Source organism: Bos taurus, chromosome 4 (genome assembly GCF_002263795.3).
Source record: "Bos taurus isolate L1 Dominette 01449 registration number 42190680 breed Hereford chromosome 4, ARS-UCD2.0, whole genome shotgun sequence".
Lineage (NCBI taxonomy): Eukaryota > Metazoa > Chordata > Mammalia > Artiodactyla > Bovidae > Bos > Bos taurus.
The window spans coordinates 72,819,901-72,836,076 of NC_037331.1; the positions used below are offsets into that span (position 1 = coordinate 72,819,901).

The 16,176-nt window shown below is 35.8% G+C and overlaps 1 long non-coding RNA gene across 2 annotated transcripts in view; it reads left to right on the plus strand.

Annotated features, from left to right (window-relative positions):
• The window catches only part of LOC112446399 (uncharacterized), a 376,379-nt gene extending 362,189 nt beyond the window's left edge, over positions 1-14,190 (plus strand). Inside the window, exon 7 of one of the 2 annotated variants that reach the window (XR_009494251.1) lies at positions 14,086-14,190. This is a non-coding gene — a long non-coding RNA (uncharacterized lncRNA). The remainder of the gene's footprint in view (positions 1-14,085) is intronic. The other variant, XR_003034383.2, reaches the window with a different exon arrangement.
• Positions 14,191-16,176: the final 1,986 nt, after the last annotated feature.

Sequence of the window (16,176 nt, forward strand, 5' to 3'; positions counted from 1 at the left end):
ACAGATACCAAGGAAACATTTCATGCAAAGATGGGCACAATAAAATGCAGAAATGATATGGACCTAACAGAAGCAGAAGATATTAAGAAGAGGTGGCAAGAATACACAGAAGAACTATAATAAAATGATCTTCATGACCCAGATAATCATCATGGTGTGATCACTCACCTAGAGCCAGACATCCTGGAATGTGAAGTCAAATGGGCCTTAGGAAGCATCCCTATGAACAAAGCTAGTGGAAGTGATGGAATTCCAGTTGAGCTATTTCAAATCCTGAAAGATGATGCTATGAAAGTGCTGCACTCAATATGCCAGCAAATTTGGAAAACTCAGCAGTGGCCACAGGACTGGAAAGGTCAGTTTTCATTCCAATCCCTAAGAAAGGCAATGTCAAAGAATGTTCAAACTAAGGCACAATTGCACTCATCTCGCACGCTAGCAAAGTAATGCTCAAAATTCTCCAAGCCAGGCTTCATCAGTATGTGAACCGTGAACTTCCAGATGTTCAATCTGGATTTTAGAAAAGGCAGAGGAACCAGAGATCGAATTGCCAACATCTGTTGGATCATTGAAGAAGCAAGAGAGGTCCAGAAAAATATTTTCTTCTGCTTCATTGATTATGCCAAAGCCTTTGACTGTGTGGAGCATAACAAGCTGTGGAAAATTCTTAAAGAGATGGGAATCCCAGACCACTTTACCTGCCTCCTGAGAAATCTGTGTGCAGGTCAAGAAGCAATAGTGAGAACCAGACATGGAACAACAGACTTGTTCCAAATCAGAAAAGGAGTACAGCAAGGCTGGACATTGTCACCCTGCTTATTTAACTCGTATGCAGAGTACATCATGAGAAATGCTGGACTGGATGAAGCACAGGCTTAAATCAAGATTGCCAGGAGAAATATCAATAGCCTCAGTTATGCAGATGACACCATACTTATGGCAGAAAGCGAAGAAGAACTAAAGAGCGTCTTGATAAAAGTGAAAGAGGAGAGTGAACAAGTTGGCTTAAAACTCAACATTCAGAAAACTGAGATCATGGCATGCAATCCCATCATTTAATGGCAAATAGATGGGGAAACAGTGGAAACAGTGAGAGACTTTGTTTTTTTTTTTTGGATTGCAAAATCACTGCAGATGGTAATTGCACCTATGGAATTAAAAGACACTTACTCCTTGGAAGGAAAGTTATGACCAACCTAAACAGCATACTAAAAAGCAAAGACATTACTTTACCAACAAAGGTCTGTCTAGTCAAAGCTATGGTTTTTCCCATAGTCATGTGTGGATGTGAGAGTTGGACTATCACAGAAAGCTGAACACCAAAGAACTGATGGTTTTGAACTGTGTTTTTTGGAGAAGAGTCTTGAGAGTCCCTTGGACTGCAAGGAGATCAGTCCTGAATATTCCTTGGAAGGACTGATGTTGAAGCTGAAATTCCAATACTTCGGCCACCTGATACGAAGAACTGACTCATTGGAAAAGACCCTGATGCTGGGAAAGACTGAAGGCAGGAGGATGAGATGGTTGCATGGCATCACCAACTCAGTGGAAATGAATTTGAGTAAACTCCAGGAGTTGGTGATGGACAGGGAGGCCTGGCGTGCTGTAGTCCATGGGGTCGCAAAGAGTCGAACACGACTGAGCGACTGAACTGAACTGAACTGAAGCCATGATATTGCATATGGAAATGTCCCTATTGTTGGTATTACCTGCAGTTTTATGTGAAGTGCTCAGGAATTACCTGTAATCTAGCCCTTGGCTCAGTGAATATCAGTCATACCTATGGAATCCTTACTAACATGGTACTGATTCTGCCCCTTAGGTTGCCTGATGTTTATAATCAAACAGAGCCATTCAATTTATGGTTACTGCTTGTAAAACCATCTTAATAGGATCAAGTGATTCTTTTGTAGACTTTTAAGCCCAGGCAAAGTATAAATTTTTTAATTGACCGTATTTAGGATAATCCTATTTCATTCATCACTGAGCAGGGGAGTATCATCACATTATTGCCCCTTTGCCTGACATTAATATCACTAAGTGATTTTTTTTCCCTATAGTTTTGGAACTAAATCTGAGGCAGACAATCACAATAGCTTTTGAATATGTTAGATGAAAATATATTGATTATTTTCAAAGACAGTTTTAAGTTACCAACATATAGGAGAAATAGTGAAAGTTCTGATAATAGAACTACATTATTTTTTGCTTATAATTACTCACTAAAGCATGTATTTTTTCACTGCATGTTAATAAACCATTAATAATAATATACTAAAATTATATATGGTAGAATTATAGTTTTTACATTTAATAAATAATCCAGATTCATGAAGAATTTGGCCTAGGCTTGATTTTTTACTTGGTCATAACTAGAGGCTGAGTTATTACTGAAGCTAGTATTATTTTATACTTTTATAGCAGGTGATGGTATGCTCAGCACTCTCCCAAACATTGGAATGAAATTTGACTTATCAGAAAATCAGAATATGACAGGTTGATGTATGTGTTTCTTTTCAGAGGTCTTTCAGAAGTTGCATATATGTCAGGTAATTATCTTTTCAGTAGAAAATTAAAGATTGCCTTATGAAAACTTTTAAGTTTCCAGAAACATCAGGAATATTTGGTTAACATGTAAGCCTTAGTTCTTTTCATTAATGCTGAATTTTTATTATTTTACTCAAAGAGAATATCAGAAATAACTGTGGAATGGGAATACATGTACTACCTTTTGTTGAAAGTGAAAGTGAAGTCGCTCAGTCGTATCTGATTCTTTGCAACCCCATGGACTGTAGCCTACCAGACTCCTCCGTCCATGGGATTCCCCAGGGGAAAATACTGGAGTGGGTTGCCATTTCCTTCTCCAGGGGAGCTTCCTGATCCAGGGATCAAACCCGGGTCTCCTGCATTGGAGGCAGATGCTTTACCTCCTGAGCCACCAGGGAAGCTTTTTTAGAAAATGCAGTTGTTATATGCACCATCCCTGAAAAGAAAGAAACATTATGAAGATGTGCTATGCTAATCTTGACTGCTATTTACATTAGACTTCTACCTACTGTTTTCAGGTGGAGGGTCACCCAAGTCAGATATACAGATATATCAATAATAGGCTCAATTCTCTTTATTGGAAATTTCTTAAATGAATAAAAATAGTACTTGAGAACAAACATGTATATAGGAATTGAACCATGCATTTTTTAATATGTATTGATACATTTGAAAACACATATAAAATTTATATAAATATTGTAAAGCACTTTCTGACATCAGTACTGAATCTTCTTAGCTTTCAAATGTAGTACTGTCAGAGCTATAGACTCTATTTTTTATAGACGGCATTTCTCGAGTTAACCTATCCTCCTCATCCCACATGTGTATGCCCCATGTCATTATTGTACCACAGTTTGATACTGTGATAGTCATTATTTTTGGTTAATTCCTAAAAATTCTCATTTTTGCATTAATAAGTATTCAAAATTGATTTACACATCATAGCTTAGGTAAAGTCTACAGTGATTTTGCTCCCTGCTATTATGTTCTACAGAATGCTGGCTGCATTTTGCAGGACTGCCTTCTATCTGTCAGGTAATATAGCTTTCACTTTTTCTTAAATGTGTGTTCTTTTGTTAACTTCTGATAGACAAATGTGACCAAGAGTATCCTTTTCTTGGGAAATTTCCTTTTATCTTGAAATCTCAGCTGAGGAATAGATGCAAAGGGCCATGCAGCTTCTTAATAATACTATGAAAGACTATGTGGATCCCTCTGCTCTAGCGATTGTTTCACCAGTGCTACTGTTTAACATCCTTTTTTTTTTTTTTGGCCCTAGCACAGTATCTTAGTTCTGACATCTTAGTTCCCTAACTGGAATCAAATCCAAGCTCCTTGCAGTGAAAGCATGAAGTCCTAACCACTGGACCACCAGATAATTCTCTAACATGTTATTTACTATTTTAATAGCCTGAAATTCTCACCTTGATTTAGGTTCTGATTAGAATAGGGAAGAATTCTGACTCAAGAAACTTAGGTTCCATTGAGGTAACTAGAAGCTATCCTAGGTCTTTTACTTTCATTACTGACAGTGAATGTGTTAGTTGCTCAGTTGTGTCTGACACTTTGCAACCCCATTAACTGTAGTCCACCAGGTTCCTCTATCCATGTAATTCTCCAACCAAAAATACTGGAGTGCCATTCCCTTCTCCAGGGGATCTTGCCAACGCAGGGATTGAACTCAGGTCTCCTGTATTACAAGCAGATTCTTTACCATCTGAGCCACCAGGGAAGCCTTTCATTATTGCCTTTCATTATTCTCACTCTTAAAATCTGTTCTGATAATATCTGCCTTTTAATTGGCATGTTTAGCTCATTTCTTTCTGTTTGCCCTTATTTTTTTGACCCTCTGTTCTTTCCTTGACTTCTCTTGGATTATTTGAGTAATTTTTACCTACTTGATAAACTCTTGATTTTTTGAGCTATAACTTGTACATAATATTTTGTAGTTTCTCTAGAGATTCCCATATGCACTATATATAAATAATAATGTATCATTTAATATAAGATGTAGTAACTATAAAGGTCTCCTCCTTCCCTTCACCATCTACACTATGGCTATTATGCTTTACACTTATATCAAACATATGTAATATTTATTTTAAACAATCCCATGGATTTTAATGTAGTAAAAGGGAAATACAGCCTTTTCTATTTGCCTCCTCCACATTAAAAAAAAAAAAAAGCAAACAGAAAATCTTCTCTAGGTTTTTCATTCCTTCCCAAGGAACTGAGTTTTCACATGGTATGATTTCCCTTCAGGCTGAGGACTCCATTTGACATTTCTTATAGTAATGAATTTGAGCTAGTAGTGAATTATCTTGTTTTTAACTAAGAATATTTTGTTTCATTAAATGTGTTTATTAATATAAAATTTAAGATTGATAGCTTTCTTTTACTACTTTAGTGATGCCATTCCTCTGCTTTTTGGCCACAGTGATTTCTGACGAAGAGTTATTAGTAATTCAAACTGTTGTTTATCATTTTTCACTGGCTGCTTTCAAGATTTCTCTTTCAGAACATTGGCTGTGATGTGCTTCAGTCTGTTTCTACATGAATATCTGTTGTTTGGGATTCACATAGCTGCTTGAATCTGTAAACTTTTATTTTACTAAATTCATAAAAATTTTAGCTATTATCTCTTTAAATTTTTTATGCTTCATGTTTTTTTTTTAATCATCTCTTCTTATGGGACTGCAATTGCACATATATTAGATATTTTGCTTTCATTCAAGAGTTCTCTAAGGTATGGCTCATTTTGTTTTCAATCTATTTTGATTTATTTACATTAGGTAATTAGATCATGTTGATCAATTTTTATATTCAATGACTTTTCTGTCTTCTCTATCCTGCTTTATAGTAAATCTAGTTTTTTTTTTTAAAATCTCAAATATTATTCTCTTCAGTTCGAGAATCTCATTTCTTTCATCAAAGAAAAAAAAAATTATTGTGGTAAAATGCATATAATAGAAGTTTTACCATTTAAGTATTTTAAAGTGTACCCTTCATCCTAAACAATGATGCTGTCGCAGTGCTGCACTCAATATGCCAGCAAATTTGGAAAACTCAGCAGTGGCCACAGGGTGGGAAAAGGTCAGTTTTCATTCCAATCCCAAGGAAAGACAATTCCAAAGAATGTGCAGACTACTGTACAACTGCACTCTTCACATGCTAGCAAGATTATGCTCAAAATCCTTCAAGCTAGGTTTCAGCAGTATATAAACCAAGAATGTCCAGATGTTCAATCTGGATTTAGGAAAGGCAGAAGAACCAGAGATCAAATTACTAACATCCATTGGATCATATAAAAAGCAAAAGAATTAAAAAAAAATAAATCTATTTCATCTTCACTGACTATGCTAAAAACCTTTGACTGTGTGGATCACAACAAACTGTGGAAAATTCTTGAAGGGATGGGAATCCCAGACCACCTTACCTGCCTCCTAAAAAATCCGTATGCAGGTCAAGAAGCAACAGTTAGAACCGGACATGGAACATTAGACTGGTTCCAAATTGGGAAAGGAGAGTGAAATCGCTTAGTCATGTCCGACTCTTTGCGACTCCATGGACTGTAGCCTATCAGGCTCCTCAGTCCATGGGATTTTCCAAACAAGAATACTGGAGTATGCCATTTCCTTCTCCAGGGGATCTTTCCGACCCAGGGATTGAACCCAGGTCTCCCGCATTGTAGGCAGATGCTTTACTGTCTGAGCTACCAGGAAAGCCCAGGAAAGGAGAAGGTCAAGGCTATATATTGTCATCCTGCTTATTTAACTTATATGCAGAATGCTGCTGCTGCTGCTGCTGCTGCTAAATCACTTCAGTCGTGTCCGACTCTGTGCAACCCCATAGATGGCAGCCCATCAGGCTCCCCCGTCCCTGGGATTCTCCAGGCAAGAACACTGGAGTGGGTTGCCATTTCCTTCTCTGACGCATGAAAGTGAAAAGTGAAAGTGAAGTCACTCAGTCATGTCCAACTCTTTGCGACCCCATGGACTGCAGCCTACCAGGCTCCTCTGTCCATGGGATTTTCCAGGCAAGAGTACTGGAGTGGGCTGCCATTGCCTTCTCCAGAATACACCATAGGAAATCCCAGGCTGGATGAAGTACAAGCTGGAATCAAGATTGCCAGGAGAAATATCAATAACCTCAGGTATGCAGATGACACCATCCTTATGGCAGAAAGCAAAGAGAAACTAAAGAGCGTCTTGATGAAAGTGAAAAAGGAGAGTGAAAAAGATTGCTTAAAACTCAACCTTCAAAAAACGAAGATCATGGCATCCAGTACTATTACTGCTGCTAAGTCGCTTCAGTCGTGTCCAACTCTGTGCGACCCCATAGAGGGCAGCACACCAGGCTCCCCCGTCCCTGGGATTCTCCAGGCAAGAACACTGGAGTGGGTTGCCATTTCCTTCTGCAGTGAATGAAAGTGAAAAGTGAAAGTGAAGTCGCTCAGTTGTTTCGGACTCTATCGACTCCATGGACTGCAGCCCACCAGGCTCCTCCGTCCATGGGATTTTCCAGGCAAGAGTACTGGAGTGGGCTGCCATTGCCTTCTCTGTCTGGTCCTATTACTTCATGGCAAATAGATTGGGAAACAGTGGAAACAGTGAGGACTTTACTTTTTTGGGCTCCAAAATCACTGCAGATGGTGACTACAGCCATGAAATTAAAAGACTCCTGCTCCTTGGAAGAAAAGCAGTGACAAACCTAGACAGAATATTATTCCTTCTGTTATTGTCTAGCATCCCTTTTACTTCCCCTTCTAGGACTCTTTCAAACCATTTCCTGAAGGGCAGTTCTAGTGATAATGGATTCCTTCAGCTTTTGTTTATCTGGAAATATCTTCATTTTACTCTCACTCTTAAACAGTTTTTCAATATATAGTATTCTTAGTTGGAAGTGTTTGTTTTCCCTTTTAGCACTTTGAATATACCAGACTTTGCTTTCTGGCTTCCAAAGTTTCTGATGAGAAATCTGTTGATGGTCTTATTGGGGATACCTAAAGCTTGCTCATCCTGTCTCCGGCAAACTATGTGCTGGCTTATTTAGGAATATGGGCACAGCTACCTGACAGCAGGTGTAGAATGGATTTGAGTAGATGCTACTGTGCTAAGGGCTGAAATTACCTGCATCTTCCTAATCAGGCCTTTCCTTGAAGTTGCAAACCTTCTAGGCACTAGAGTTCCAAAACAGTTATATCAGATTCTTCAAGTGTAATGTTGTCTAGTTGGAGAAACAGATTCCTGATGATTCCTACTTTACCATCTTTCCAGAATCCTCTCTTATTTGGTTCTCTTTTGTAGATTTTTATTTCTTCTCCAATATTTGATTTTCTTTTCTCATTGCGATCATATTTTTATGGAACATAGTTATAACAGTTATTTTATATCATCTTCTTATAATTTTAGTAACTGCTTCTTCTTGGGATGGATTTTAGTTGATTTTTTTTCCCAGAATCTGGGTTACACATTCCTGATACTTCATGAATAAAGCAGTTTTTAATTGTTTCCTGTGCATCGTGGATTTTATCTTATGGAGTCTCTGGATTTTGTTATATTTCTCAGAAGTGTGTTGGTGACTTGTTTTAGTTGGTCATTCCTTTGGTTGGAGTCAAATTACAAACTTTGTCTCTTGGCTGGCAACTTAGATATCAGTTCAGTTATTTTATCTTTAACTGTATGTGTTTGAGTTTTCCCAGTACCTGTGTAGTTCAGGGGTCAGCTAAATATATCAACAGAGTATAAAAGCATAAATTTGGATTCACAACTATGACTTTGTTATTTCTTTGATTTCACCTTTACTTTTGAATATCTGTGAGTTTCCTGAACTTTTCTCTCATCTTCTAGTATAGAAAGGCTGTGGGTTTTGTATTGAAATCTCAGCCACTTTTATGGTGCTAACTTCAGTTTGCCATCAGGATAAAACCTGTAGTAACCAAAAACTTACTCTAACCTAGCCGCTTCTAGTCCTGTAGAAACTTAGTTATTACAGAAGACTGGTTTTGCAGTATCTTCTAAAATTTTGTGGACTTTAAAATTATTTTAATATCATAATTTAGAGTTTTATATTATCACCTCATTTTATATTCAAATGCTGAATATTTCATGATGATTAAATCTTTCTGAACACTCCTTCAAACACTTTCCAAAATTGAATTCTCCCAAATTATATTCAGATACTGATAGAGTGATTTTACAACTACGAAAATAGAATGTTTTTCACTTTGGGTATTTAAATTAACCAACAGTATGATTAAACTCTATTGGGATGCTGAATATTGTGAAGCAAACTAAAAGTCTATGAAGCAGGTATTTCAGTATTCAGAAGGCTTCAGTGGGAATTTTGTCTCTGTAAAGTCCAAAGGTTTGTGATCTATGTTGGTGGTGACCTTAGGAAAAAAATCAAGGGAATAAATTATTGTGTCAAAATTACCTTTATAGGCAATGTTTTTGATGTCAGAGGGCAATCTCTGCTTCCCTTTCTTTTTATAATAGTATCAGTTTCTCATTGTTAAAGAATTCCTCATCCCAAGCTACTCTATTATTTCTGGAATTTGTAGAAAGGTCAGTGAGTCTCAGGAGTTGTGATTACTTTTTCTAGCTGACATTTATTGATCTCATTACCTTCATGCTCATATTTCAAAAACTTTTTTTCATTCTGTTACCATTTCAAAGACGACAGAAATGCTGCAGTGCTCGCTGTATTAGAACTGTATGTAATTAAAATTGGTACTCTGTGTTTCATCACAATTTCACTGTCAGAACCACAGCATGCATTGTTTATAAATTAGATTGTAATAATTAGAATATGTAATGTGCATAAAATCAAGGCAGAACACATTACAACATATGTATTTTATTTCTTTTCAAGGAAGTGAATGTTGTAAAATCTTTGGGCATAAACATTTTGTTAATATTGAATAACAAATTCCTGTGATTCTCATCTTTGCTTGCACTTAGTTTTAAATGACTCCTTTCAAAAAAGTTTACACTTTTGCATAAGCAGTTATTTCCTAAAAAATCCTAAAGACAATGGTAATAAAAAGATGGGAATAGAGATGATTAAATAAAATTAGGCATAAGCATCTTTCAAATATCCTTACTAAGACTGAATCATAAATAGATACATTTATTAAATAAACGTATATCTATTTCTAAATAGTTAACAATTCAGCCCAATTCAATTTGTCTACATCAGAAATTATTTAAAGGGATGGTGAAAAAAATTTTAATTTACATTTGGATAAGAAGTAATAAAAGTATATATGTAAAAGTAGTCTTATCTTTTGTCTGTTCAAACCACAGTTATACTTAGGGAGTCTGTCCTACCTATTTGCCAGGAGTCCATTCAACCAGAAAGATTTAAGGAGTTTCTTTATGAGAATCAAAAATAGACCCAGGGCATTCAGCTGTCATGATGAATCAGAAATCTAATATATGAATCATTTTCCACAGTTTGTGTTTTAGATTGATTCATTAACAAATGGCTCTGATTTACAGAAGTTAATAAATTGTACTTGATAGTTGGAACTAAAACCACTCGAGTAAGTATGCCATCATTTACTATGTAATGTTAGTCCTGTTTAGACTTGATTCCTATTAAATCATTTCTGAGGATCACTGATTTCTTTATTCTTTCTCCTAACTTGAGGGATAAGTTTCAGAGAAGCAGTGTCTTCCACTCACTGCCATGCATGATTCTGAGTGATCTATTAAGACTTTTAATTTAAAAATTTTATCCATGTTTCTTATAAACACACAGTCTCTGCTTTACTCATATCTATATAATGATCACTGACACATTGTATTTGTCAGGCAAATGTCGATCATAAAGTTTGCTGAAAATAAAGACACAGTAATTTTGACTTTCCCATTAGGCTCCCCCTCAACAACAACAAAAAAAGAAAATCTAGACTGAAGTCTCTACTAGCCATAATAGAATACGCTAATTTCAGGAAACAAGTGTTTTGATGGACTGTTTTATAGAGTAAGGTTGGCATTCTCTTGGAAAATCTGACTTTTTATTATTTTAATGACAAGTATGTTTTATAATACATGAATTACATGTGTAGTGTTGAGATAGTCTCTATAATAATTGAATTCAGCTAGGTGGGCCATAAACCAGTTTAAAAAAATAAACTATCTGTTTTAATTATAGAGCTTCCCTTGGCTCAGCTGGTAAAGAATCTGCCTGCAGTGCGGGAGAGCTGGATTCAATCCCTGGGTTGGGAAGATCCCCTAGAGAAGGGAAAGGCTACCCACGCCAGTATTCTGGCCTAGACAATTCCATGGACTGTATAGTCCATGGGGTTGCAAAGAGTCGGACACAACTGAGCCACTTTCATTCATTTCATTTTAATTATATCCGTGTTTTCAAATGTTGCAGCCCACAGCTCTACTTGTCATCATCAAGAAGCTTTTTCTATGAAATTTGTTATGATTAAAGCTGATTATTTGAAATCAAATCAACATATTCATTGAATAGTACATTGGTTAGGAACCATACTATCTTTAGTAGAAAATATGAGAAAGGTTCTGGTACCAACTACTGGGTTAGCCAATTACAAACATTATTTTATTTATTCCCAGAAAGATAGAAAATGATATTTGTTTCATTTTATGGCTGATGAAATAGGTTCTTGGTTACTAAGTAGGATAAAGATTATTAGATTCCAGAAATGCAAAAATACAAAGTTCCTTGCTCTATGGTAATACCTTCAAATCTTTTGCTCACATAGCCTTTGAATGAATTGTGAAAAATATGCGCCCCATGTAGGTTTAAGCTGATAGCTAAAAATCTTAGTTGAAATTTTCAATAGTCATAAAAGTACAATTTTACATATTATATTTTCACTTAAAAATTGACCTCCAGATCACTCTCTTAAAAGTGTGTCTAATTAAACCTAAGTATCACAATGATTTGATGTTTTCAGTCTGTTTTTTAAAAGCACACAGACATTATGTTTGGTGGTGCTAGTGTTAAAGAACCACCTGCCACTCCAGGGGCCATAAGAGATGCAGGTCCAATCTCTGAGTCAGGAAGAGCCTCTGGAGGAGGAAATGACAACCCACTCCAGTACTCTTGCCTGAAGAATTCCATGGACAGAAGACCCAGGTGGGCCATAGTCCGTGGAGTTGCAAAGAGTCAGACATGACTGAGTGTCTGAGTACTTCACATAATACCTTTTTCTCCTCAATCTTTGAGTTTGATTTTACAATCTTCAAAAAATTTTGTCTTTGAGTAATACTTTTATGCTTGATATCTTTTATTGATCATCCTATTATACTTCTTTATAATAAAAATAGGTATAATTAAAAATTAATTTTTAATTTCCTATAATCATAAGGCTCTAAGGTACTAAAAATACCTTCATAAATAATCTGTCAATACAATTTTTATTAGTTCTAATGTGATCAGAACAATATATATATTAAAAGATTGATAATTATTACATATGAAAATTAAGATTTATTGGTCATACATTTCTAAATGAGAAAGATAAAACTTTTCAATTCCTCTAACTATGGATGAATATTAAGAATCATTAGAATAAGCTGTAGTTCAATCATTTGTTGGTCTTAATTTCTGCTTTTATTAATGTGATTGCTGAGAATCCATTTCACATAATTAAGTGGATGGGAGTAGAAGTATCAATGTTTCATTCTTTTGAAATTTTTATAGATATACCAAAGGCACAAAAATTGTTTTTAATAGTGTAGGTTACTGATTTGACAGGACATGCTGTCAATTTTGTTGACAGCAAATAACTTAAGTTCAACTGACTTGCAAAACAAGTTGTTAAAAACAGTCATTAGAGTCATTCACTTGGTCAACATCAACACCAGTATTTTAATCAAACTGGCCTTGTTGCAGAGAAAAGTCTATTCTGACTCCATGTTGAAACTATTTCTTTGAACTGTTTTCCATTGTTTTCGTTATTATTAATTTAATCATACATAATGACCAGCCTCAGAGAATCCTACTCCTCAGCCTAACAATTAAGCTAAAGTTCAGAACCCTGTCCACCTGTCAATGCCACACTAGGAAATATTTTCAAGATTGATGGCCTTTTTACTTTGTTTCCTCACTTCCCCCTTCCCCATCTCTGATCCATAAAAGAACCTGGCATCCAGACCCCCCAGGATGATTGTTTTGAGACATTTGTTTGTCATCTTGGTCAGTCATCTTTCTGAATAGTTATATTCCTTGCCTCAACCTCTCTCTCAGATTCATTGGCCTGTCATGCAACAAGCAGAGTGAGCTTGGACTTGGTAACAGTCTTTCATTTAATGCCTGGGCTAGTTTTATTTGCCAGGGTTACACTTCATAGTAAGATTCTGGATGGTAAGAGAGAGTCATTTCTTGTGTAATGTGGGAGAAAGGATTATGAAAGGGGAGTTGGGAATAAAGAATCAGCAAAACCTATATCTTCCTAAGATCATTATTGGAAGAATTCACACAGAAGCTAAGGATATGAAAAGGATCAATGTTCTTTGAAAAATTTAACCCTTTGGAAAAGCTTTGTGTGTCCTCTGATATATATGTATGTATGTATATGTATATATGTGTGTGTGTGTGTGTGTGTGTGTGTATATATCCAACCAGTATGAAAACCAGTGCTCTACCCCACACTATGGAAGTTGCAGTCTATTTGAAAAGGATGAACAGGTATTTAATTTCAATAAAACTATTTATGCTAAGTCCCTTCAGTCATGTGCGATTGTTTGCAACCAGGACTGTAGCCACCAGGCTTCTCTGTCCATGGAGTTCTCCAGGCAAAAATACTGGAGTGGGCTGCCATGCCCTCCTCCAAGGGATCTTCTGACCCAAGGACTGAACCCACATCTTCTGTGGCTCGTGCATTGCAGGCAGATTCTTTACCGCTGAGCCACTAGGGAAGCTCCAATAAAACAATACAAATTTTAATAAAAGTAGTTGAAGTACACAATAACCAAATGTCACAAGATTTGTTTCTGATTAGTTGAAATCACACTGCATGTAATTTTTTTATCCCGGATTTTGTCAATAATGGTCTTCCAAACACTGACATAACTATGCATAAGCCAGGATATAGTGTAAAATTAAGTCAAAGAAATGTAGCAGGTTTTTTCTTATTTGGTTAAAACACTCAACTTTTTGTATATCTTACCAAATAAGGGGAAACGAGCAAGAAATTGTTATTCCTTCAGGCTAGAACTAAGGGCAGAACTGAAATGCTATTTCTCAATCTGTCCATATTGTTTCTTATCTGTTCTTGTTGCCCCCAAGCTCCCTTAAACATATAAACTCTGTGAGTTCCATCTGAGCTTGACAAAGGTGTACTACCAACTCTCAGAAATCTTTCTATTAATTCTTCTTGTACATCTCATGTTTGACTTTGTGTATTTTATGTAGCAGACACAAGTGTGTGGCTGTTACAGCTATAGGGTAGATTATAACTCTTTGGTCAATGTAAATAATCCTAGTTGCCTCTGCAGTTTTAAAATATCTACTCTGTTAATGTTGACACTTCTACTTTTTTCTTTCTTACAGGGTCCAGGAGAACAGCATTCAGTAAATGTTAGCTATTTGTATTTCTCCTTCACAGTTACATTAAAGATACTTATCCTGTTTTAAAACCTACTAGATTTCTATTATACATTGAAACTGTATTTCTCTAATTACATATAATATCTATTTGTATGTAATATCTAATGATAGGTTTAGCACACATTTGCTATTATGTATGTCCTAGTTTTTATTAATATTCTATATGATGTCAGGTCTCTAAGATAAATTACCAGAAAATTGAAGACAATGAAGAAGACTGCAGTGCTGATTTACCTAGAAAAGAGATTCATAGGCAAAAAGAACACAGACTCCTGGGATGAGTGAGGGCCAGATGTATTCTAGAAAATAGAAAATATGCCACTGTGAATAGAGGTAAACAGGACGGAATGGTGTGAGATGGAGTCAGAGAGACATCTTGTTGGGCTAGGTGGTGAAATGCTTACAAATCGTGGCAAGGACTTAGGCTTTTATTCTGAGCATGTTGGAAAGCCATGGGAGGAGGAACATGAACTGACTTTTGTTTTAAAAGGATTGCTTAAAAAAAAAAAAAAAAAAAAGATGGCTAAGGATACTGTGTGAAGAAGAGACTGCAAGGAGATAAGATAAAGATAGTGACTTGGACCAGGGTGATAGGCATAGAGGTAATTAGAGTGAGTTTCCTCAGAATTATTAAATTATGGACCAATTTTGAAGAAACACTGAGAGTATTTGTCGTTGGTTCTATATAGTTATAAGGAAAGGAGAAAACTCAGTTATGCCTCTTATGTTTTGATCTGAACAACATGAAAAAGTGGAATTGCCATTTTCTGAGAAGTGGAACCATGGGAGGAAATGCTATGAAGGAGGTCAAGAGTCCACTTTTAAAAATGTTAAAGATGCCTCTTCTTTACGTAGCTGGAGAGTTTAAGTAAGCTATTTGAATACATTAATTTAGAGTTCAGGAGTGAGGTTTGGCTTTGCGATGCAAATAAAGAATTTTCAGTAGACTGCATTTAAAGACAAGAATTTGTATAAGATCATTTAGAAAGTGGACATAAATCAAGATTAGAAGAGTACAAGGGCAAAGTCCTTGGGCAGACCCTAGGGTAAGAGCCTTACTACTGTCAAATAGTAGGAAGGCTGAGCACACATATCTTGTTTAATAGGACTTTAACACTCAAAAGAAGCATACCTCAAGGCTTCCCCCATGAAAGTCAAATGTCCGATGTGGTTTCAAGATTATCACGTACATGTCTGAAGTTGTCATCTCATACCAGGGACCAAATGATATACTTATGAAATTAGATTAGAAATGTTTAATTTTATTAGTAAATATTGTGGATGTTTATGGATAGGTCCACCCCACCCTCATTCCAAAATAAAAGAAGAGAAACATAGTTTGTTGGAGAGGAGGTATGTGTTTGACAAATATCATACTTAAATTAGAGTGAAATTATTGATACTAAATACAAACAAATATTTATAACTGTTTCTTACTGACAAAAATACGAATAATTTATTGATGAGCTGTGGGAGTTTTTAAGTGTAACAAGACAGAAATATCCAAACACATTCCCCTACAGCAGCTAGATAATCAATCTTAACCAGGTGGATTTAACTGACCAAGCAGTATAATTTTGATACTCTATTAGAATATATTAAACTTTACTTGTGTGTTTTTAAGACTGCCTTTCTGGACCTTCCCTCCACCTGACCTTAAATTACACATCATTATATGTCAAAGAGAATTTTCAGAGGAAAAAATAAAAAACAGTTGATAATTTATTAAAAGAAATACAATTTGAAATAAAATGAGATAGAATATTTGAGTTCACAAATTGGCAAAAGTTAAAAATATTGATCTTATCTCTCATGGAGAGAGCATGGAGAAAAGATACTATCATTTATTCTTGGCTAGAGTTTAAATTGACTCAGCATTTTTGAAGAGTAACGTGGTTAAAATTGTAGTGTCATCAATTCAGTTTCTAGGAATTTATCCACACAGAACACTACCACAAGTGTGCAAAGATGAGTGTTCAAGTAAATTCAATAGAGCATTGTTTGTATCAGGGAACATTGGAAATAGCTTAAATA